Source organism: Hordeum vulgare, chromosome 2H (genome assembly GCF_904849725.1).
Source record: "Hordeum vulgare subsp. vulgare chromosome 2H, MorexV3_pseudomolecules_assembly, whole genome shotgun sequence".
NCBI classification, from domain to species: Eukaryota; Viridiplantae; Streptophyta; class Magnoliopsida; order Poales; family Poaceae; genus Hordeum; species Hordeum vulgare.
Genome location: NC_058519.1, coordinates 208164934 through 208191367, shown reverse-complemented (window position 1 = coordinate 208191367; position 26434 = coordinate 208164934).

The window sequence follows — 26434 nt, the reverse complement described above, 5'->3', positions numbered from 1 at the left end:
TACTAAGCGGGAATACTGCTTGTGCATCCACTTCCATAAACCCAAAGTTGTTCCATATGAGTCCACCATACCTACCTATATGCGGTATCTACCTTCCGTTCCAAGTAAATTTGCATGTGCCACTCTCTAAATCTTCAAATAATAATCTATTTTGTATGCCCGAACCGCTCATGTGGTGACAAGGGGCGGTCAGTATCTTCCATGCTAGGCGTGTTATCCTCGATACGTGTTTATTCACTATCGCTCACGAGAAAGGGGATGGTAATCGGAATGCCCAGTTCCATGCTCAAATCAAAAATATAATTGCAAACAAAACTCCCCTTGGATTGTTGTTGGTATGGACGACACCCAAGGATTCGGCTAGTCGTGGAGTGTGATTGATCGGTGGTGGGGTAGTCAAAACTTTACTTTTCTGTTTGGGAACCGCCTATAATATGAGTAGCATGGAAGATGGTGAAAACTCTTGATCATTGTGTTGACAATGAGAGCATACAACTCAAAATTATTTATCTCTTTTTTAAAAGCTTGAGCTCTGGCACCTCTGCAAATCAATGCTTCCCTCTTCGAAGTGCCTATCTACTTACGTTTCTGTTGAGTCATCCTCTTCTTATCAAAAGGCACCAATTAGAGAACACCTCTGTCATTTTTTATGCTTTCCTATTAATTGATATTGAGTATGAGTGTGACTAGATCTTCTTTTCCATGAATTACAATGTGCAGTCAGCCCTTGGTCTTTGAAGGTGCTCTGCATTTATGTTTTGCGGTCTCAGAAAGAGCTAGCGAGATACCATCTGTTCATATTGCTTCATGATTGCTTTTATTGAAGTCTTGACGTTTGAAACTTATTATTATTGCTCGCTAGTTGATTATGCCATTGATATGACTTCACCATGAGACCTAAATATCATTGCTTATGTGGTTAGCTTATGATCTTGCTGAAAATCTGAATATGAGTTAGACATAATTACAACAACAAGATCAAACAGAGTTCGTAAAAGTTTTTCTTTTTCCTGTTTTAGTTTGTAAACTAAATTGCTTGAGGACAAGCAAGGCTTTAAGCTTGGGGGAGTTGATATGTCTCCATCGTATCTACTTTTCCAAAATCTTTTGCCCTTGTTTTGGACTCTATTTTGCATTATTTGAATGGAACTAAGCCGGACTGACGTTGTTTTTAGCAGAATTGCCATGGTGTTGTTTTTGCGCATAAATAAAAGTTCTCAGAATAACCTAGAAATTTACGAGGATTTTTTGTGGAATATATAAAAATACTGGAGCAAGAATTACCTGGACACGTGGAGCCAGGAGCCCACAATCCGAGGAGGCGCGGGCCCTCCCTGGCCGCGCCTGGCAAGCTTGTGAGGCCCTCATGGCTCCGCAGCCTCCAACTCGAGCTCTATATATTCTCTCTCGCCCAGAAAAAATTAGTAGAGAAGAGTTCATCGTGTTTCACGACACGGAGCCACCGCCACCACCTGTTCTTCCTCTGGAGGGCAGATCTAGAGTCCGTTCTGGGCTTCGGAGAGGGGAAATCGGCGCCGTCATCATCACCAACCATCCTTCATCGCCAATTCCATGATGCTCTTCATCGTTCGTGAGTAATCTCATCGTAGGCTTGCTGGACGGTGATGGGTTGGATGAGATCTATCATGTAATCGAGTTAGTTTTGATGGGGTTTGATCCCTAGTATCCACTATGTTCTGAGATTGATGTTGCGACTAGTTTGCTATGCTTAATGCTTGTCACTAGGGCCCGAGTGCCATGATTTCTGATCTGAACCTATTATGTTTTCATCAATATATGTGTGTTCTTGAACCTATCTTGCAAGTTGTAGTCACCTACTATGTGTTATGACCCGGCAACCCCGGAGTGACAATAACCGGAACCACTCCCGGAGATGACCATAGTATGAGGAGTTCATGTATTCACTATGTGCTAATGCTTTGTTCCGGTTCTCTATTAAAAGGAGACCTTAATATCCCTTAGTTTACATTAGGACCCCGCTGTCACGGGAGGGATGGACAATAGATGTCATGCAAGTTCTTTTCCATAAGCATGTATGACTAAATACGGAATACATGCCTACATTACATTGACGAACTGGAACTAGTTACATATCACCCCATGTTATAACTGTAACATGATGAATGTCATTCGACATAATTATCCATCACCGATCCAATGCCTACGAGTTTTTCCTACTGGTCCTTGCTAAGTTACTTTACCGCTACTGCTGTCACTACTGCTACTGTTACCGCTGCTACCGTTATTATCAGACTACTCTGCTACTGAAACTTTGTTGCAGATACTAAGCCTTTCAGCTGTGGTTGAATTGACAACTCAACTGCTAATACTTGAGAATATTCTTTGGCTTCCCCTTGTGTCGAATCAACAAATTTGGGTTGAATACTCTACCCTCGAAAACTGTTGCGATCCCCTATACTTGTGGGTTATCATGTGGTGCACGGGAACCTTCCATGCACACACCAGCCAGTGAATAGCGCAAACGTCGGATAATCATGCGTCGAGTACATGTACCACACATGCATTTTGAAATTTGTTTTGGTAGCGGCGTCGTAGGTCTTTATCCCATTATCCCAGGCTTCTTGCAACTCATCCTTAAGCGGCTCCATGTACACATTCATATTCTTCCCCGGATAGTTGGGCCAGGAATTATCAACATCAGGAAAATGTTCTTTCTTTTCATAATCTCTCCGGGTAGGAAATTGAGTGGAATAACCAATAATGGCCAACAACTGTATTGTGATGTCGTCATACCATACACATTGAACCCATCCGTGCTGATGGCAACTCTAGGATGCCTTGGATCTTCAGATTTATCCTTATGTAATGCATCGAAGTGCCTCCATGCAAAACCATCTGAAGTATGTACCAGCATCTTGTTCCCATCCGCATCTAGTTCGGTTCTTTTGCCCAATTTGTGCCATGTCATCTATCTGGCCGTCTCTTCAACCATGAAAAGACGTTGAAGTCTTGGTACGATTGGTAGATAGCGAAGAACACTAATGGGGATTTTGGTCTAATTCTTCTCACCCATACCGTTGTCTACCACAATATACTTGGAATAATTGCAAATGGGGCAATAGTTCAAGGACGCATACTCAAGCCTAAATAAGGCACATCCATTCTCATAGGCATGTATCTTCTCATAGGGCATCTTAAGTACACGGAGGATTTTCTCTGACTGGTACATGTTTGCAGGCAGTACATGGCCTTTGGGTAGAAAGCGTCCAAATATCGTCATCATCGCGTCGTAGCATTCTCTGCCTAGGTTGAATTGAGCCTTCAGAGCCATTACTTGCGCGATGGCATCCAGCTGACAAAGCTCAGTCTGCTCGTGGAGAGGACGTTTTGAAGATTCCGACATTTCATAGAAGGCCTTTGCAGATTCCTCCATCTCATCGTCCGAATCCCGAGCATCATCAAAGTCTTGCACCATGTCTTCGATCCCGGTACCATGCTCGTCGGTGCGACGACGAATCACCTCAGCTCTGGCACGTTGGCCAGACTCACCATGAAAGTCCACACCGTATAATTAGGCGGAAAACCCCACTTCTGTAGGTGTTTACCCATTTGAAACTCTGTCTGCTTTTTCCAGTTGTCGCAGTTGGGACAGGGGCACCATGTTTTTTGCTGGCCATTTGCAAATGCGGCTCTCACAACCCCCCTGGTTTTTGTTAACCATTAATTGGTCATGTCTTTCTGACTAGGGTGACCAGTGTACATCCAAGCACGATCACTCATGTTGCCTAGCTACCTATGGGCGCACAAGAAATAAATATATAATTCATCATCTATATTCATCCGCTAATCAAGTTTGTTAGTTTTATTACATCCACGCAACCTACACGCTAATAGGTAAAGATATGTCCTAATTCCACCCGAGTATGTGAAGATTGGGTTCGTTTTCCCATGCTCTGCTCCAGATGCGACGCTGAATTTCGGCAGCACCTCCCCTCTGTTCTCCTGATACATGTCTCGGCAATAAGCAGAGAGGATCTGTACTCAGAGAACAACAGGGAGGCACTGACAAAATTCTGCATCGGATCCGGAGCACAGCATACGGGAAAACGAACCCAATCTACACATACTCGGGCTGTCCATGGATAATGTTGGACAATTCGAAAGGATGGCAGTTATAAATATGAAAATACATGCATATTTATTGATGTCGCCCTTTTGAACGGGAGACGCATACTGGTCACGCATACTCATGATTGAAGAAACCTATAGCTAGCAAGTTTCGTCGGCACGAAGACTGGAACATAGCAAATTAAGGGGGTAGGAGGAGAAGTCATTTGTGCTCACCAACAAACGTAGGGGCGGAGCTCGTCCAACGCATGTGGAGGTCGTCGAACAACTGCACATTGAAATTCACCCGATCAACACAAATATGATGTTTTTATAATTAACATAATCAGAAAATATCTGACCTAACTCATGATTTACAAAACTATGACCCCGTCAGCCTGGGGGGGGGGGTTAGTGGCGTTGATAGTCGGGTGTCGGTGTCGTCGGGGGTCGAGGTTCACTGGCTTCGGGGTCGGGGGTATTTTCAGTCAACAAGAGGCCGAAGAGGTGTCGGGGGTCGGGGGTTGGGGGTCAGTGGCGTCGGGGGTCGGGGGTAGGTGTGGGGGGTCGACGGTCGAGGGTCAGTGGCGTCGGGGGTCGGGGGTCGAGGGTCAGTGGTGTTGGGGGTCGAGGGTCAGTGGCGTCGGGGGTCAGGGTCAGTCGCGTCGAGGGTCGGGAGTCGGGGGTCGGGGGTCGGGGGTCAGTGGCGTCGGTTGTAGGGGGTCGGGGGTCGGGTGTTAGTGGCGTCGTGTGTCGGGGGTTGGGGTCGGTGGTGTCGGGCGTCGGGGGTCGGGGGTCGGGGGTCAGTGGCGTCGGGGGTCGGCCACTACTAATTCTACTTTTTCTTCTTCTCCTTCATGTGCTTCTTCTTCCTTCTACTTATTCTTCCTAGCACTAAACCTAGCACTAAACTAATCTAGCACTAAACCTAGCACAAAGCTAATCTTATCTAACACTAAACTACATACATAATATAATCTAACAATTAAACAACAAAAAAGAAGAAAACAAAACATAAACAAAAAGAAAAAAGAAAAAAAACACCGAAGGGCGCCGGGGTGTCGGGGCGGCAGGGTGCGAAGCAGGGCGGCGGCCGGAGGGAGCAGGTGGGTACGGACAACAAAACAAGGAAAATGCTATGCTACCCGCTGCAGGCCCATGATCACGACCACGGCTCAGTCCTCTGGATAGTTCACGTAAAGGCGATCTGTCTCCTCGTCGTACTGCCACGCCAGCTGGGTGCCGTCGGGATCATCTGTCTCCGAGATACCTGTACCTGCTGGGAGTTTCGGAGGAATCCGTGAGCCACGGGGACTCAGCAATCTAGGACCTTGGTGCCAAAACTAGTCACGTTATTTGCGTAAGGAAGGGATGAAGTGTCTCAGGCTGCTGCATCCTATGATTGAATGAGTGGCTATCTTTCGCAAAAGAGAAGTGAAAGTGGTCTATGCTAACGATCGGGATTACTTGATCAGTAAGTGATCCTGAACACCTACCTACGACATTCATAACCCCACCGTGTTCCGATCAAAGAGAGATCTTCGAAGGGACAGTCACGGTTACGCACACAATTGGCATATTTTATTAGTTTGTGTTTAAGTTCTCTAATACTGGATGTTAACAAAATATTCCAAGTTGCCACATAACCGTGGGCACGGCTTTCCGAAAGATTAAACCCTGCAGGGGTGCTCCAACTAGTCCATCACAAACGAACACAGGCCGCAAAGGCATCCTCCATCACGAATCTCGTGATCTTGTCGGATTCCTTAGAGGAAAACCTCAACTCCGGGGAAAACCAAAGCTTCACTGGGATTCCTATATGCAAGATATACCACTAAGGTAAGACAAGACTGGCAGGACCTCCCGACGTGTCGACGACCCTGATAAGAGCCGCGTATCTCAGTCTCAGGACACGACGGATTAGCGACGCGTACAGTGGCCTGATAGAAATCTCTCAAGTTGCCTTGAGTTGGCCCCGCACAGTGCTCTAATTTGGACCCACACTCATGAGGAGCACTGGCCCGGGTTGTTGATTAAATTCCTCGGGGTAGCTATTCCCTATGCAGTTTATTATTAGGTGATTAGCAAATAGTACCAATGTTGGGTCCTGCCGTACAAGCCTTAACACTACGCGATTTATCAAGGGGGTCCCCATAACAACCCGGAACGTGTTAGGAGCGATCATTATGGAATCAAACACCGGTAACCGGTAACTAAGGCGGAAATGACGGAACAAGGCACCCGACAAAAGGCTAGGCCTCCCGTCATTTACCAAGTATATAGGTGCATTAAATGAATAACAGAATTTAACATAATGATATCAAGCTCATGTCACCACATGAGTTTAAATCACCTGCAACTAACAATGCTAACATCAGTAGCTGAGCAAGCCTACCTAGCCATACAAGTTTGCTAGGAAAGAGTTCGATGTTTAAGCTCATGGCATATGAAGAGGCAATATATTTTCAGTGGTAGGCAGCGAGCAATATGACATGGAATCGAAACTAACATAACAAGTCTAGATATGGAATCAAGGTCATATCATCTTGCCTGTGATATCCTCAGCTTGGAATGGTTCTGGATCGTTCTACACGTACTCTCCGGACTCCACGTATTCGTTCTCCGCGCCCGGTGCTGCCCAACATAAGAATAACAGCCAATGAACAGCAACACCACAAAATGCAACAATCACATGATGCATGAGATGAAAGTTGAGCATGCACCACTATTTCTATCACTCGCACAAGCAAAACAAACTACAGAAAGTTTCTGGACAGAACTTTGCACTAACTATTTGGACATGCATGGGAATGACATGATCAGATGCAGCTCGTAAAAACGGTGCAAAACCATATAAAGTACATTGCAAACGGAGCTACGGATCAATGGGAATCAACGATACAAGATATGAAGCTCTACGTGAAAGATTCAACACCACACACACAATTGTTACAAATCTGGTATTCCCAGGTTGCCAAGACATATATTAACCCAACATGAATGAAATGGAGCAAGGTAGAACACCACAACAACAATTAAGCAAAAACTTTGAACAAAATGGCAAAACTACATAATCTGCCAGTTTCTGCATCTTAGCTGTTTGAGAGCAACATGCAACATAGCTACAGGTCTTCAAACATGACAAATAATATATGTGGCTGTTGCCAACCAAGAACACTACAAGCTCCAGCAAGACTCACAGCAAAAGGAATTAAACTCTAGAAGATACAATGCCACAAACTTTCCCAAAACCATCAGATCTCAGGGACTTAGTGAAAATTCCTGCACCTGAGTTTCTGTTTCTTTTCTGAAGCTTTTTGACAGAAATCAAAACACAAGCTACTAGACTGCAAATGACTTGAAAATTGACAGGAAGCTTCACAAACATACCAGGTTCAATATACTAGCACTGATCCAAGGCCAGTTATCAACAGAATGACCAGCACATCCTCATCTACAGGGGAAGCAAATGTTTCTAGCATCCCAGACTTAGTGAAATTTTCAGAGTTCAAAAATCTAGAATTTTCCAGCCACATGCCCACTTTGTCTAGGGATAGTTTGCACACACACATGTTACCAAGAGGTGATTGACACCACTATGGTGTTGAGCACAAACCCCTACTATTAACACACAAAACCCCATGCCCTTGGGCTCCATCTATACCATGGAATCAAAGACCAAACTTCCAACAAAACGTAAATGCAACTCCATAAGGTATTCTTCTAAGATGACAATTACATAGGTGAGTTCTATGTGCACAATGACAAAGTGACATGGGGGTTTGAACCCCATGTTTGTGTCATGCACATCAACAACACCCACACCCATATCACAAAAACACTAGCATCAAGCACGTCACAATATGACTCTATACTAACAAGAGAGTATGCTCACCCCCACATATGGGCATGTGATGGTACACACTCTCACCTGCATTAATGGGATCACCCTAGGAATCATGTCATCCTCAAAGTGCAACCCCCACAACAATCTACCCTAGCTTAACTAGTAATCCACACCTTCACATGCTAACATAGATAGCCACCTAGTGCATTTCATCACATCAAGTGCATGTGGTGAGGGGGAGGCATCCACACCCCACTAAATATATGCAAGCAAATGAAACTACAAGATCAACTTAGTCCACACTAAAACTCAAAAGATGGGGCTACACATGATTAACTAGTGCTACTTTCACACCTTAAGAACAACACTCACAAGAAACCACATCACATGCACAAACTCCCACCAAGGGTAACTTCACACCACAAGATGCACTCATCATAGGTTCACAAGGCTAGCAATACATCAACTAACACACACTAGTGTGCAAAACACACACACAAACAAATATAACCTAACTATACTAGCAAAAACAGAAATTTAAACCCCACTAATCCTAAGAGATAGTTAACCAGCAGAATTAACAGCAATAAAATGCCACTTTGTATAAGAGTTAGGATAAACAGAAAGTAAAAAGGCACAAAAACAAAAGACAGCAAAAGAGACAGTCGGATTCGAACCGAGAACCTCTGGTTCTAGCAACAGCAACACACCACCACACCACTGTCATCTCGTCGACAGGATAGAGGAAGGAAACAAAGTGAACTGCTTCACTGGTCACTGTGCACCGAATTAGCAAAAACAAAAATAGGCTGAGGGGGGATCGAACCCAGAACCTCTCATCAGGCGCAAACATGGAACAACCACTGGGCTACGATGTGGTTACTGACAGAGGGGGGAAACTCAAAGAGAACAGTTAACGGGAAATCGCCCTCTGTCTACAGAGAATGCCAGCGACAGAGATCCTGACGGGCTACTCTTGCCGGCGTTGCTGCACTGCGCTACCAACGACGAGAAGAACCTGCACCTGCTGAACACCTATCTACGCGGGGAAGGAATCCCTGCTGCTGCTAGTGAACACCTGCATGGCGCCCTAGATAGAAAGAGAACTCGCTCAATATCTACGCTGCTGCTCTGCGTCTACCGAGATCGAGGTGACAGGAAGGTCACTGCTGCTGCACGTCGGCGGGAGACTACTACAAACCTACACATCCATACGAGAGGAAGAGGTCTGCTGCCCAACTCGCGCGCGCTAAGCTACTGCACGTCGAATCCCACTTGCTGGACTGTCAAAACCGCAACATACAGGGGCACAACGAACGCACGACAGATCCGGCCGCTCTAAGGAGGAAGAGGCACAGGGGAGGCGACGTCCTCACCTAGGGAAGAAGAGGGGGCGCCGAACGGGAAGGAGGAGCGCCGGAGGGGAAGAAGCCGTCGACGAAGACGTCCTTGCGCTGCAGAACCGAAGGGGAGGAAGAAGACACCGCGGACACGTCCTTGACGGGCTCGGGGTCGTCGGCGTGGCCGTTCTCCGGGGCTGCTAGCGCCGGGAATGGATCGCAGGGATCCACCCCGAGCGCCCGGACATGGCGACGGCGGCGAACGAAGGCGGGGCGCGACGGTCGTCGGCGATGGCCTACTGCTCTACTGTCTACTCCTACCACTACCTTACCTGACAGAGAAGAGTGGAAGAGAGATGGGGAACGAGATGGTGGCGGCGCGAGATGGGAGGGGAGGAGGAACCCTAGATGAGGGGGAGAGGGCACAGACGCCAACGCACTTATAAGGGGGACCTCGACGTTGCTGCTCACGGCGTCAACTCCTCTCTCTCTCTCTCGTTCTGACGGAAAGGAACATGCGCGGGGGTGAGACGGCGTCAAGGAAAGAAAGAAGGGGGGGTGACTCGCCTGGGCTGCCGCTGGACAGTGGGGATATGGGCCAGCGAAGGGAGGAAGCCCATGCTGCGCCAGGGGAGAGAAGAAAAAAAACGCTGGGGTTTTCTATTTAGATTATAACACGCATGGAGAAAAAAATAAAACACAAGATAAACTACTGGGATAAAATCAAAAGGAAATCCTCCTGGACATAAGGAATTATGGCCCATTAGAAAAAAATTGGAAAGCAATATTTGGAGCCATTTGAAATAAATGCAAAACAGTAATTAATTTACTGTTTTGGGTTTATTTGCACCTTTAAAATCAAAGAAGAAATCAGCAAAATTACACCTCCTCATAACCACAATTTACTCTAACCACCAGACATTTTAGAATAACTTTTGGGAATAAGGAATTTTGACATGAGATAATAGGAGGGAAAAGGATTTAAAATAGCTAAGAGCTTTGAAATCCCTAGCACTCACTCCTACCCATCACCACCAACATCACATGTGCCTCAACACCAGAAATTACCATAACACAACATTACACCTAGCAAGATCACATGCAATCATAACACCACCAACACTAACTCCTAGTAATAACATATGCCAACATGATCATGACATGCAATCATAACATGACATAGAATCAAAGGTATGGCAAAGATGGTATGGCATGGATGCATGCATGCAAATGTAAAATAGAAGGTGACACATGAAATCCTACGCGCATAGAAACTCTCATGACAAAGTCAAGGTGGTCCCACATGGAAGGTTACAAAAAGGGAAAGTCCTACACTTAGGGCATTACAAACTCTCCCACACTACAAAGAAGATCTCGACCTCGAGATCTAAGACTGAAAGAAATCAGGAAATTCGGAATGGAGGTGATCCTCGCGTTCCCACGTAGCCTCTTTATCAGAATGGTGTGACCACTGCACTTTGAGAAACTTGACAGACTTGTTACGGGTCTTGCGCTCAGTCGCCTCGAGAATCGCAACTGGATGCTCGCGATAAGAAAGGTCAGGCTGAATATCGATATCCTGAAGATGCACAGTGCGCTCGGGGTTCTTGAAACACCTCCGAAGCTGAGAAACATGGAACACATCATGGACATTTGCAAAGGTTGACGAAAGCTCGAGCTGGTACGCGAGGTCGCCCCTCTTGCCAACCACTCTGAACGGACCAACGAAACGAGGCGCAAGCTTGCCTTTGATGCCAGAACGATGCATACCCTTCATAGGCGACACCTTGAGATAGACAAAATCATCAAGCTCATACGACATGTCACGGTGCTTGCTATCATAATAGCTCTTCTGACGGGACTGAGCTGCTCTGAGGTTGTCGCGAATGATCCGACACATCTCCTCAGCTTCTTCTATCATATCATTGCCAAGGATCTGACGCTCGCCTGTCTAGGACCAGTTGAGAGGAGTACGGCACTTCCTGCCATAGAGAACTTCAAACGGAGCCTTGCCAGAACTAGCTTGATAACTGTTGTTATACGAGAACTCCGCGAAAGGCAGACAATCCTCCCACTTCATGCCAAACGAGATAACATAGGCTCTCAGCATGTCCTCAAGAACTTGATTCACTCTCTCCACTTGACCACTAGTCTGAGGATGGAACGCTGTCCTGAAGCGGATCTTCATGCCCATAGCAGACTGAAAAGAGTCCCAGAATTTGGAAGTGAAGATACTCCCGCTATCTGATGAGATCATCATAGGTACACCGTGCAACGAGACAATCCTCGAGGTGTACAACTCTGCCAGCTGAGCTGCTGAAATGGACTCCTTGACTGGAAGGAAATGCGCCACTTTACTCAATTTGTCGATGACGACGAAGATAGCGTCATTGCCCTTCTTGGACTTCGAAAAACCTGTGACGAAGTCCATCTCAATGTGATCGAACTTCCACTCGGGAATCGGCAAAGGCTGCAAGAGGCTCGCTGGTCTTTGATGTTCTGCTTTCACCCTTCGACATACATCACACTCATTGACGAATTGTGCAATTTCACGCTTCATACGGGTCCACCAGAAAGTCTACTTCAAGTCATGGTACATCTTGGAACTTCCCGGATGAATAGAAAGCAGAGAATTATGAGCTTCTTCCATGATCACCTTCCTGAGATCACCTTTCGGGACGACAAGACGGTCCTCGAAAAACAAAGTGTCCCTGGCATCAACAGTGAAACACTTATACTTGGGAAGACTCTTTCCCACACCAATCTTGACCTTCTTCACCATAGTATCAAGTAGCTGAGCTGCTCTGACCTGATCTTCCAAGGTAGGAGAGATCTGAAGGTTCGCAAGAAAACCCTGAGGAACCAGCTGAAGATTGAGCTTCCTGAAAGACTCAGAAAGACCCGGCTGGAGAGGTTGCAGAATCAGACTGTTGCAATATGCCTTCCTGCTCAATGCATCTGCCACAACATTTTCCTTGCCTGGCGTGTACTCAACACTCGGGTTAAAATCCTGGAGCATTTCCACCCAACGTGTTTGCCGAAGATTCAAGTTAGGCTGAGTGAAGATATACTTGAGGCTCTTGTGATCGGTGAAAACTTCAACCTTACGTTCCAACAAGAGATGTCTCCAAGTCATCAAAGCATGCACAACAGCTGCTAGCTCGAGATCGTGCACAGGATAGTTCTTCTCCGCAGGCTTCAATTGCCTGGAGGTATAAGCAACCACCTTCCTATCTTGCATCAAGACTGCACCGAAACCCTGGGGAGAAGCATCGCAAAAGACCTGGTACGGCTTGGAATCATCCGGAGGAGCCAATACCGGAGTGGAGGTAAGCTTCTCTTTGAGTGTATCGAAAGCCAGTTGACACTCTGGAGACCACACATACTTGACACCCTTCTGAAGAAGACTAGAGAGCGGCTTGGTGATTTTGGAGAAGTTCTCAACGAATCTTCTGCAATATCTGGCAAGACCGAGAAAGCTTCGAAGCTGCTTCACATTCTGCGGAGGTTCCCATTCAACAATGGCTTGAACCTTGGACGGATCAACCTTAATGCCCTCGGTAGAGATAATATGCCCAAGATACACCACTTCTTTCAACCAGAACTCACACTTGGAAAACTTGGCATACAACTTGTATTCTCTCAGTTTATCAAGCACCAGCCTGAGATGTTTCTCATGTTCTTCCTCATCCTCAGAAAAAACCAGAATGTCATCGAGATATAGCAAGACAAACTCATTCTTGAATGGCGAGAAAATATACTTCATCAATCGGCAAAAAGTCGGAGGAGCATTAGCCAGACCAAAAGACATGACCGTATACTCATACGAGCCAAAACTGGTCCTGAATGCCGTCTTGGGAATGTCTTCCTCGCGAATGCGAATCTGATGATAGCCCATTCGGAGATCAAGCTTGGAGAATACTTTAGCACCTTTCAGCTGCTCGAACAACTCATTTATGTTCGGAAGCGGATATTTGTTCTTGATTGTCTTCTTGTTCAATGGGCGGTAATCGACACACAGCCGTTCCGTACCATCCTTCTTCTTGACAAACAGAACACCACATCCCCACGGAGACGAGCTTGGTCTGATCAAACCCAAATGCTCCTTCTCATCGAGTTGCCTCTTGAGTTCCTTCAACTCTTCTGGACCCAGCTTGTACGGCCGTTTGCACACTGGCTCTATGCCTGGCTCAAGCTCAATGACGAACTCCACTTCACGGTGCGGAGGCATGCCTGGCAGCTCTTCAGGAAACACGTCTTGATATTCGCAGACTACTGGAACTTGCTCAATGGGATTGATCGCACCCTTTTCATTCAAGGAGAACAAGCGGATTGTGTCATCGCGCGTCGCGAATATAATCACATCCTCCGAAGAGTGGGTAAGTTTCACTTCTTTATCTTCACAATCAATTGATGCCTTGTTCATGGCCAACCAGTCCACACCAAGGATCAAATCAATGTCGGGCTTGCCCAAGACAATAGGAGACGCCAGAAAAGAATAACTACCTATCTTGACAGAAGCATCCCGAACCACTCTGTTGGCGCTCATAAGAGTACCGGGTGACACCACACGCAATGCCTTCTTCAAATACTCAGAATCAAAATCATGCTCGGCAAAGAATGTTCTAGACATGAACGAATGAGAAGCACCGGAATCAAACAGGACTTTAGCAGGAAAATCATTGACTAAGAGATTACCCATGAGCACATCTGATGATTTTTCTGCCTCAGGTGCATTCACCATGTTGACTCGAGCTGATCTGGGGTTGAACTTCACAAGAGCGTTGCTAGGAGGTTTGCGTGGAGGAGGAGGCGGCAGACGGAGCTGAGAAGTGCATTTGTTGGCATAGTGACCCTTCTACCCACATTTGTGACAAGTGACATCTGCTGGCTGCGGGAACTGAATCTGAGGAGGCCCCTGCTTCTGATGCTGATATCTTTGTTGGAAGCCAGGGTTGGGTGGGTGGGAAGAACCACGTCCACCTGAGTGCTTCGGCTGCTGAGAGTGCCGAGGAGGAGGAGGAGAAACCCAAAACCTCTGTTGCTTCTGAACCACCTGAGCCGAGGAAGAGCTGGAATCTCTGAAACGTTTCTTGGAGTTCTCCACCCTGAGCAAGACTGCCTCTGCTCTGAGAGCTAAGTTATAGAATTTGTCAAACTCCTCAGGATCGTGCAAAGGGAGTGCTAACTGCAAATCCTCCTTCAAGCCACCGCTGAACTGGTATATCTTGCTCTTCTGATCCGGAACATCCTGAAGTGCGTAACGGGCCAACTCGTGGAACTCAACATTGTACTTGTACACAGAATTGCTGCCCTGCTTCAAGCGCCTGAACTTCTTGCGCATCTCCTCAACAAAACTGGAAGGAATGTAGTGGGACCTGAAGTCACGACAAAACTCGTCCCAAGACATCACCCTGCCACCTCTAGAGTCCTTAAGCTGCTGCCACCAAATAGAAGCCTGCCCCTTCAACTGGAATGTTGCAAACTTGACATAGTCCTCTGGACGCACATTGTTACACTCAAAATGCTTGTTCATATCACAGATCCAATCTTCCGCATCAACCGACTGGTCGCAAGAAGTGAACGTCTTAGGCTGGTTTGACAGGAACTGACTCAGACTGGCGACGTGATTGCCACCCTGCTGGAAATTGCCCTGCTGATGATTGGCTCTCTCCTGGATCAACTGCAACAGCATGTGATTGTTTGCATTGGTAGCTTCCATCATCACCTGCCAGGCCTCTGCAGGAGGAGGCGGCGGCGGTGGCAGAGGAGGAGGTGGAGGCGGCATATCCTCACGCGCTGGGGTCTGACGAGTTGGTGGAGCCATCCTGAAGACGGACATCATATTAGTCCACAGAATAATTGAAGATATGCTGAATCAAAAGACAGAATATCCGAATAGAATTTAGCATTGCACTCGAACAACATAGCAAGAGTGCATCCTCAAAGAAACAGACAACAAAATCCCGATAAGGGCCACTACAAACAAGTGTGAGCTAGAACTGCTCGGAACAAACATATGATCAAGATTTGCCCAACCTCAATCAAGCGTCTGTAGGAAGATAGTCCTATAAGATACTACTAGATATCCCACCTATGAATTCCCGAAATAACTGGTCATGCAATCAGGCACACGGATACAAGGAGTATTTCACACAACTCCTAAACTAACCCGTCACCTGTATCACATCCTTCAACACACAACCAGCACCTCGGACCTTCATCTACAACAGATCCTCGTGATTACAACGATACAGAGTGTGGTAGTACCCCCGAACTATCTACACCAGTACTGGGGACGTCGGGGTTATCTCACCACTACCCGTATTGAAGCAATAACGAACACCCTCCATTCTTAGATACTCAGAAATCTGAATGATGGCGATGTGCGCGATAATCCCTGGAGCTCAACTCCCCTGATACTTAGAGCAGATAGGAGGCACCAGGACATGATTCCGTCACATCGAAATCATATAGATTTCACAAATACCCGCGTGATCCTAAAAAAAATTTGACCGAGAAAAGGAGTAGAGTTAAAGATTTCCTAAGACGGAAGCCTCACCAGAGCAAATAAGAGGAGAAAAATGAAACCTACTCTCCGATATAACTAAGACTCAAAACATTTACTAGACTCGACTCGGCCAAATACGATCACACAAAGGCTCCTATGGTCGTAAGGCTCTGATTACCAACTTGTAACGACCCAGATGCGGTCCTTTCCGATGTGGGGGTCGAGGCCCCCGAATAGGAAAGAAGCGCATCTAAGCGTTTCGCAAGCAAGTAAACATAGCACATAATAATAATTACAGTAGACAATCTGGGATTCAACTGTCTTCTTATTAATAATACAGAGTACAATGCAGATACAAACAAGGTAGTTCCGGTACGGACTACAAAACAAGGAAAATGCTATGCTACCCGCTGCAGGCCCACGATCACGACCACGGCTCAGTCCTCTGGATAGTTCACGTAAAGGCGATCTGTCTCCTCGTCATACTGCCACGCCAGCTGGGTGCAGTCGGGATCATCTGTCTCCGGGATACCTGTACCTACTGGCAGTTTCGGAGGAATCCGTGAGCCACGGGGACTCAGCAATCTAGGACCTTGGTGCCAAAACTAGTCACGTTATTTGGGTAAGGAAGGGATGAAGTGTCTCAGGCTGCTACATCCTATGATTGAATGAGTGGCTATCTTTCGCAAAAGAGAAGTGAAAGTGGTCTATGCTAACGATCGGGATTACTTGATCAGTAAGTGATCCTGAACACCTACCTACGACATTCATAACCCCACCGTGTTCCGATCGAAGAGAGATCTTCGAAGGGACAGTCACGGTTACGCACACAGTTGGCATATTTTATTTGTTTGTGTTTAAGTTCTCTAATACCGGATATTAACAAAATATTCCAAGTTGCCACATAACCGCGGGCACGGCTTTCAGAAAGATTAAACCCTGCACGGGTGCTCCAACTAGTCCATCACAAACGAACACAGGCCGCAAAGGCATCCTCCATCACGAATCTCTTGATCTCGTCGGATTCCTTAGAGGAAAACCTCAACTCCGGGGAAAACCAAAGCTTCACTGGGATTCCTATACGCAAGATATACCGCTAAGGTAAGACAAGACTGGCAGGACCTCCCGACGTGTCGACGACCCTGATAAGAGCTGCGTATCTCAGTCTCAGGACATGACGGATGAGCGACGCGTACAGTGGCCTGATAGAAATCTCTCAAGTTGCCTTGAGTTGGCCCCGCACAGTGCTCTAATTTGGACCAACACTCATGAGGAGCACTGGCCCGGGTTATTGATTAAATTCCTCGGGGTAGCTATTCCCTATGCAGTTTATTATTAGGTGATTAGCAAATAGTACCAATGTTGGGTCCTACGGGACAAGCCTTAACACTACGCGATTTATCAAGGGGGTCCCCATAACAACCCCGAACGTGTTAGGAGCGATCATTATGGAATCAAACACCGGTAACCGGTAACTAAGGCGGCAATAACGGAACAAGGCACCCGGCAAAACGCTAGGCCTCCCGTCATTTACCAAGTATATAGGTGCATTAAATGAATAACAGAATTTAAAATAATGATATCAAGCTCATGTCACCACATGATTTTAAATCACCTGCAACTAACAATGCTAACATTAGTAGCTGAGCAAGCCTACCTAGCCATACAAGTTTGCTAGGAAAGAGTTCGATGTTTAAGCTCATGGGATATGAAGAGGCAATATATTTTCAGTGGTAGGCAGCGATCAATATGACATGGAATCGAAACTAACATAACAAGTCTAGAGATGGAATCAAGGTCATATCATCTTGCCTGTGATATCCTCAGCTTGGAATGGTTCTGGATCGTTCTGCACGTACTCTCCGGACTCCATGTATTCGTTCTCCGCTCCCGGTGCTACCCAACATAATAATAACAGCCAATGAACAGCAACACCACAAAATGCAACAATCACATGATGCAAGAGATGAAAGTTGAGCATGCACCACTATTTCTATCACTCGCACAAGCAAAACAAACTACAGCAAGTTTCTGGACAGAACTTTGCACTAACTATTTGGACATGTATGGGAATGACGTGATCAGATGAAGCTCGTAAAAACGGTGCAAAACCATATAAAGTACATTGCAAACGGAGCTACGGATCAATGGGAACCAACGATACAAGATATGAAGCTCTACGTGAAAGATTCAACACCACACACACAATTGGCACAAATCTGGTATTCCCAGGTTACCAAGACATATATTAACCCAACATGAATGAAATGGAGCAAGGTAGAACACCACAACAACAATTAAGCACACACTTTGAACAAAATGGCAAAACTACATAATCTGCCAGTTTCTGCATCTTAGCTGTTTGAGAGCAACATGCAACATAGCTACAGGTCTTCAAACATGACAAATAATATATGTGGCTGTTGCCAACCAAGAACACTACACGCCCCAGCAAGAATCACAGCAAAAGGAATTAAACTCTAGAAGATACAAGGCCACAAACTTTCCCAAAACCATCAGATCTCAGGGACTTAGTGAAAATTCCTGCACCTGAGTTTATGTTTCTGTTCTGAAGCTTTTTGACAGAAATCAAAACACAAGCTACTAGACTCCAAATGACTTGAACATTGACAGGAAGCTTCACAAACATACCAGGTTCAATATACTAGCACTGATCCAAGGCCAGTTCTCAACAGAATGACCAGCACATCCTCATCTACAGGGGAAGAAAATATTTCTAGCATCCCAGACTTAGTGAAATTTTCAGAGTTCAAAAATCTGGAATTTTCCAGCCACATGCCCACTTTGTCTAGGCATAGTTTTCACACACATGTCACCAAGAGGTTATTGACACCACTATGGTGTTGAGCACAAACCCCTACTATTAACACACAAAACCCCATGCCCTTGGGCTCCATCTATACCATGGAATCAAAGACCAAACTTCCAACAAAACGTAAATGCAACTCCATAAGGTATTCTTCTAAGATGACAATTACATAGGTGAGTTTTATGTGCACAATGACAAAGTGACATGGGGGTTTGAACCCCATGTTTGTGTCATGCACATCAACAACACCAACACCCATATCACAATAACACTAGCATCAAGCACACCACAATATAACTCTATACTAACAAGAGAGTATGCTCACCCCCACATATGGGCATGTGATGGTACACACTCTCACATGCATTACTAGGATCACCCTAGGAATCATGTCATCCTCAAAGTGCAACCCCCACAACAATCTACCCTAGCTTAACTAGTAATCCACACCTTCACATGCTAACATAGATAGCCACCTAGTGCATTTCATCACATCAAGTGCATGTGGTGAGGGGGAGGCATCCACACCCCACTAAATATATGCAAGCAAATGAAAGTACAAGATCAACTTAGTCCACACTAAAACTCAAAAGATGGGGCTACACATGATTAACTAGTGATACTTTCACACCTTAAGAACAACACTCACAAGAAACCACATCACATGCACAAACTCCCACCAAGGGTAACTTCACACCACAAGATGCACTCATCATAGGTTCACAAGGCTAGCAATACATCAACTAACACACACTAGTGTGCAAAACACACACACAAACAAATATAACCTAACTATACTAGCAAAAACAGAAATTTAAACCCCACTAATCCTAAGAGATAGTTAACCAGCAGAATTAACAGCAATAAAAAGCCACTTTGTATAAGAGTTAGGATAAACAGAAAGTAAAAAGGCACAAAAAGAAAAGACAGCAAAACAGACAATGGGATTCGAACCCAGAACCTCTGGTTCTAGCAACAGCAACACACCACCACACCACTGTCATCTCGTCGACAGGATAGAGGAAGGAAACAAAGTGAATTGCTTTACTGGTCACTGTGCACCGAATTAGCAAAAACAAAAATAGGCCGAGGGGGGGATCGAACCCAGAACCTCTCATCAGGCGCAAACATGGAACAACCACTGGGCTACGATGTGGTTACTAACAGAGGGGGGAAACTCAAAGAGAACAGTTAACGGGAAATCGCCCTCTGTCAACAGAGAACGCCAGCGACAGAGATCCTGACGGGCTACTCTTGCCGGCGTTGCTGCGCTGCGCTACCGACGACGAGAAGAACCTGCACCTGCTGAACACCTATCTACGCGGGGAAGGAATCCCTGCTGCTGCTAGTGAACACCTGCATGGCGGCCTAGACAGAAAGAGAACTCGCTCAATATCTACGCTGCTGCTCTGCGTCTACCGAGATCGAGGCGACAGGAAGGTCACTGCTGCTACACGTCGGCGGGAGACTACTGCACACCTACACATCCAAACGAGAGGAAGAGGTCTGCTGCCCAACTCGCGCGCGCTAAGCTACTGCACGTCGAATCCCACCTGCTGGACTATCAAAACCGCAACATACAGGGGCACAACGAACACACGACAGATCCGGCCGCTCTAAGGAGGAAGAGGCACAGGGGAGGCGACGTCCTCACCTAGGGAAGAAGAGGGGGCGCCGAACGGGAAGGTGGAGCGCCGGAGGGGAAGAGGCCGTCGACGAAGACGTCCTTGCGCTGCAGAACCGAAGGGGAGGAAGAAGACACCGCGGACACGTTCTTGACGGGCTCGGGGTCGTCGGCGTGGCTATTCTCCGGGGCTGCTAGCGCCGGGAATGGATCGCAGGGATCCACCCCGAGCGCCCGGACATGGCGACGGCGGCGAACGGAGGCGGGCGCGACGGTCGCCGGCGATGGCCTACTGCTCTACTATCTACTCCTACCACTACCTTACCTGACAGAGAAGAGTGGAAGAGAGATGGGGAACGATATGGTGGCGGCGCGAGATGGGAGGGGAGGAGGAACCCTAGATGAGGGGGAGAGGGCACGGATGCCAACACACTTATAAGGGGGACCTCGACGTTGCTGCTCACGGCGTCAACTCCTCTCTCTCTCTCGTTCTGACGGAAAGGAACACGCGCGGGGGTGAGACGGCGTCAGGGAAAGAAAGAAGGGGGGTGACTCGCCTGGGCTGCCGCTGGACAGTGGGGATATGGGCCAGCGAAGGGAGGAAGCCCATCCTGCGCCAGGGGAGAGAAGAAAAAAAGCTCGGGTTTTCTATTTAGATTATAACACGCATGGAGAAAAAAATAAAACACAAGATAAACTACTGGGATAAAATCAAAAGGAAATCCTCCTGGACATAAGGAATTATGGCCCATTAGAAAAAAATAGGAAAGCAATATTTGGAGCCATTTGAAATAAATGCAAAACAGTAATTAATTTACTGTTTTGGGTTTATTTGCACCTTTAAAATCAAAGAACAAATCAGCAAAATTACACCTCTTCATAACCACAATTTACTCTAACCACCAGACATTTTAGAATAACTTTTGGGAAGAAGGAATTTTGACATGAGATAATAGGAGGGAAAAGGATTTAAAATAGCTAAGAGCTTTGAAATGCCTAGCACTCACTCCTACCCATCACCACCAACATCACATGTGCCTCAACACCAGAAATTACCATAACACAACATTACACCTAGCAAGATCACATGCAATCATAACACCACCAACACTAACTCCTAGTAAGAACATATGCCAACATGATCATGACATGCAATCATAACATGACATAGAATCAAAGGTATGGCAAAGATGGTATGGCATGGATGCATGCATGCAAATGCAAAATAGAAGGTGACACATGAAATCATACGCGCATAGAAACTCTCATGACAAAGTCAAGGTGGTCCCACATGGAAGGTTACAAAAAGGGAAAGTCCTACACTTGGGGCATTACACTAGGCCCATGGCAAATTTCCTTTTTCCAGTAGTGATGAGTCCATGACCAATAGCTATGTGATGTCTCCTCTCCAATCTTGTGCTTCCATGATTAGCCCTTGTGAGCTTCCCTACATGATCAAGGCATCTATGTAATTCTCTTGCTATTGCTATGCTCGGTTTGTTGGGATCCGATGGATTATGAGACTATGTTCATATTGTTATGAGTTATATATCTTATTATCCTTTTATATTATGTTCCTTAGTTATTCGTGCATGTTCTCCGTTACTTTTTATTGCTTTGGCCGAGTAGTGGATTGTAACTCCAAGAGGGAGCGTTATGCATGATTGTGGGTTCATGCCCCTCGATGTCTAGCTTGAGTGACAGAAACATGAGACCAGGGGATGTGCCATTACCACCAGGAAGAAAACATCGGTGCTTGTGACCACGGTTGCAATGATTTTTTACCTTACGCATACTTCGTTAATGCAGTTGTTCGTTGCTTTGAGTTTACACTCGGGGTGGGGCTCGCAACTTAATACCAGCGAGATGTTCTGGATAGATATCTCAAGGTGGATGATTAGTAAGTAGATGCTGATGAACAAATGGTATACTTGTCTTGGCATACTGCCCATTACTATTGAGCATCTAACTTTCAAGTAGCGTAATTAGCATTGCGGTGCGTTTATAATTCTATCAATTGCCTAGTTGTAATTTGTTTGCCCAAGCATAGTTGTTTATCGTCTTTTGGGAGAGAGACATCACTAGTGAACATCATGTGACTCAGGTCCATATAATCACCATTGTTTACACCTCCATCATTTACCAATTTCATTTACTTTTCCGTTGCAATCACTATTACTATTCCCGCTTGTGTTTGATCCTTTGCAAACTACAAGCCCGGAGAGATTGACAACCTCTCTGTACTTGTTGGGAGCAAAATTATTTGTGTGTGTGCTGGTCCATGTCTTCTACCAGCGCCAGGGTGGGAGACACCTACTTGTTGATCCTAGGAGTCCTCCTGGTTCGATAAACCTTACACTCTCCGTGTAAGGGAAAACTTGCTTATGACTACATCTCAACCTTCCACTTGGGGTAACCAACGAGGAGCGAGAAGTATATACATCATCTCATCATCAAGCAAAGTTTTCTGGCACCGTTGCCGGGGACTCTAGTCTTCAAGATAGGGGAGTTAAACACTATCTTTTACTTTTGCTTTTTAGTCTTGTTAGTTTGCTTTCTAGTTTTTGCTTTAGAGTCTTATACCAAAAACCACAAAAAAATTAGTTGATTTGTTCTTGCTTGTTGCCACTGCTATGGGTTCCACTGAAAACACCAAGTTGTGTGACTTCACTAGTCACAACAACAATGACTTTATCTGCACTCCTATTTCTGCTCCCGCCACTCGAGCCACGTCCTATGAGATTAAACCTGCTTTACTGAACCTTGTTATGAAAGATCAATTCTCCAGTGCTGGAGATGATGTTGCTTTGCAATTGAACAATTTTGTTGAGCTCTATGATATGCAAAAATATAAAGAAGTAGATGGTGATATTGTTAAACTTAAGCTTTTTTCCTTTCTCCTTGAGAGGAGCAGCTAAAGTGCGGCTTCAATCTTTGCCTAGGAATAGCACAGATTCTTGGAATAAGTGCAAAGATGCTTTTATTGGGAAGTATTACCCGCTTTCTAGGATTATCCAGTTAAGAAGTAACATTATGAATTTTAGACAATTGCATAATGAACATGTTGCTCAAGCTTGGGAACGTATAAAATCTCTTGTTAAGAATTGCCCTACACATGGTTTGACTACTTGGATGGTTATGCAAACTTTCTATGCAGGATTGAACTTTACCTCGCGGAATCTGTTAGACTCAACCGCGGGAGGAACCTTTATGTCAACTACACTTGGTGCTGCCACAAAGCTATTGGATGAGATGATGACAAATTATTCTCAGTGGCACACCGAGAGAGCTCCAACAGGTAGGAAGGTAAACTCTGTTGACGAGATCTCCTCCCTTATTGATAAGGTTGACATGATCATGACTTTACTCACTAAGAAAGCTCCTATAGATCCTCATGATGTTCCTTTAAATTCTTTGGTTTCTCAAGAAAGAGAGAAAGTTGATGTTAATTTTATCGCTAGGAACAACTTTAATAATAATGCTTGTAGGAGTGATTTTGGTAGCAATCCTAGACCTTTCCCATCCAACAACTATGGGAATAGCAACACCTATAGTTACACTCCTAATGATAGAAGAATGCCTAGTTATGAAAAACTTTTAGAGATAGAAAAAGCTATAAAGAATTATATGCACACCCAATATGAACAAAACAAGGCCTTCTATAAACAATTAGGTGAGCATTCTTCTATCTTGCAAAACATTGGAAGACAACTTGAGAGCCTGAATAGTGAGATTTCCAATCTCAAAACTAGACTCACCACCACGGAGACCCAAGTTTCCAATATGTCTCACACACAGTCCACTTTGATAAATCAAATGGCAGCCAAACCCAAAGTTGTTGTAACTCAAGAATAGGAAGACAGGATTAAGAGCATTCCTTCACACGCTACCATTGCTACTATAGAAGTTGTTGAGGATCTCAAAACTTTTAGCACCCATCGCACTCCTAGTCCCAACGGACCTAATAATTGTGATGCTAATACATCAACTATAGGACACGAAGGTCCTTTGAATTTAGAGACTACTAAAAGAATGAGGTTAGATGACATTACTACCACTTTAATTAATGGTAGTAATCTTGATTTTAACAATTATAGTCTTTCCAAAGTTATCACCTTTTTGCAAAGAATGGCTAATACCCCCACACTAGTACACTTAATATCGCCTTCACCGAGCATATTGATTGTTCTGCTGTGTATCCCTTGCAATGGCGCCAGAAATACTTCTGCTACCTCAAAAAGATCCCCGGCAACGGTGCGAGGAAGTAGTTGTGTCGACGGCACCAGGAATCCTTCAGCTACGGCTACGCCTTAAGGGACTTCCTAGGCAAGTATGCAAATGATTTCCCCCGTGGCCTTGGAGCCTTGTGTTGGTGTTCCCTCGAAGAGGAAAGGGTGATGTAGTAGAAGAACGATAAGTATTTCCCTCAGTTTGAGAACCAAGGTATCAATCCAGCGGAAGAGTATCTCAAGATCCTTCACAAACACAAAAGCTTGCACCCAACGCTATGAAGGGGTTGTCAATCCCTTATAGATTGTTTGCCAAGTGAGAACTGAAAGCAACAAAGTAACAAATCAAAGTAAAAGCGGAGTTGTAAACGATGGATGTGAATAGACCCGGAGGCCTAGTGTTTACTAGTGGCTTATCTCACGAAAGCAAGTAGACGGTGGGTGAACAAATTACTGTCGAGCAATTGATAGAACTGTGCAGAGTCGTGACGATTTCTATAGGCATCACGTCCGAAACAAGTAGACCGATACTTTCTGCATCTACTACTATTACTCCACACGTGGACCGCTATCTAGCATGCATCTAGTGTATTAAGTCCATAAGAACAGAGTAACGCCTTAAGCAAGATGACATGATGTAGAGGGCTAATCTCAAACCAATGATAAAAACCCCATCTTTTTACCCTTGATGGCAACTGCTTGATGTGTGCCTTGCTGCCCCTACTGTCACTGGGAAAGGTCACCACATGGCAGAACCCAAAACCAAGCACTTCTCCCATTGCAAGAATCATAGATCTAGTTGGTCAAACAAAACCCAAGACTCGGAGAGACTTACAAGGATATAAAATCATGCATATAAGAAATCAGCAAAGACTCAAATATATATCATAGATAATCTGATCACAAGTCCACAATTCATCGGATCTCGACAAACACACCGCCAAAGAAGATTACATCGGATAGATCTCCATGAAGATCATGGAGAACTTTGTATTGAAGATCCAAGAGAGAGAATAAGCCATCTAGCTACTAACTACTGACCCGTGGGTCTGAAGTGAACTACTCACGAGTCATTGGAGGGGCGATGATGATGAAGAAGAAGCCCTCCACCTCCAAAGTCCCCTCTGGCAGGCCGCCGGGAAGGATCTCCAGATGAGATCTCACGGGAACGGAAGCTTGCGGCGGCCGAAAAGTATTTTCGAGGCTCCCCTGATTTTTTGCGGAATATTTTGGAATATATAGGCGCAAGACCTAGGTCAGGGGCGGCCAGGGTGGCCACAAGCTTGCCCACCGCCGCCTCCCCCCTGGTGACGTGGTGGGAGCTTGTGGGCTCCCGGGGGCCCATATGGCTTGGCCCAAAGGCTCCCTGGTCTTCTTTCGTTTGGGAAAAAATCATTTCGGGGTTTTTCTTCCGTTTGGACTCCATTCCAAAATCAGATCTGAAAAGAGTCAAAAACACGGAAAAAACAGGAACTGGCACTTGGCACTGAATTAATAAGTTAGTCCCAAAAATATATAAAAAGGTACATAAAACATACAAAGAAGGCAAGATAACAACGTGAAACCATCAAAAATTATAGATACGTTTGAGACGTATCACATATTACCAATGCTCTTATCAAAGCTAGGGAGGAGAAGCTCAAGCTTGAGACTTCTATCCCTAGGAAACTAGATGATGGTTGGGATCCTATGGTCAAGATTAAATTGAACAATATCTCTTGCTTTGCTTTATGTGATGTTGGAGCTAGTGCCTCCGTTATGCCCAAAAGAATGTATGATATGCTTGATTTGGAACCTTTTGATACATGTTCTTTTGGTGTTCGTCTTGTTGATTCTTCCGTGAAGAAACCTTTAGGGAGAATTGATGATGTTCTTATTGTTGTCAATGATAATTATGTGCCCATTGATTTTCTTATTATGGACATTGAATGTGATCCTTCACATCCAATTATTTTGGGACGTCC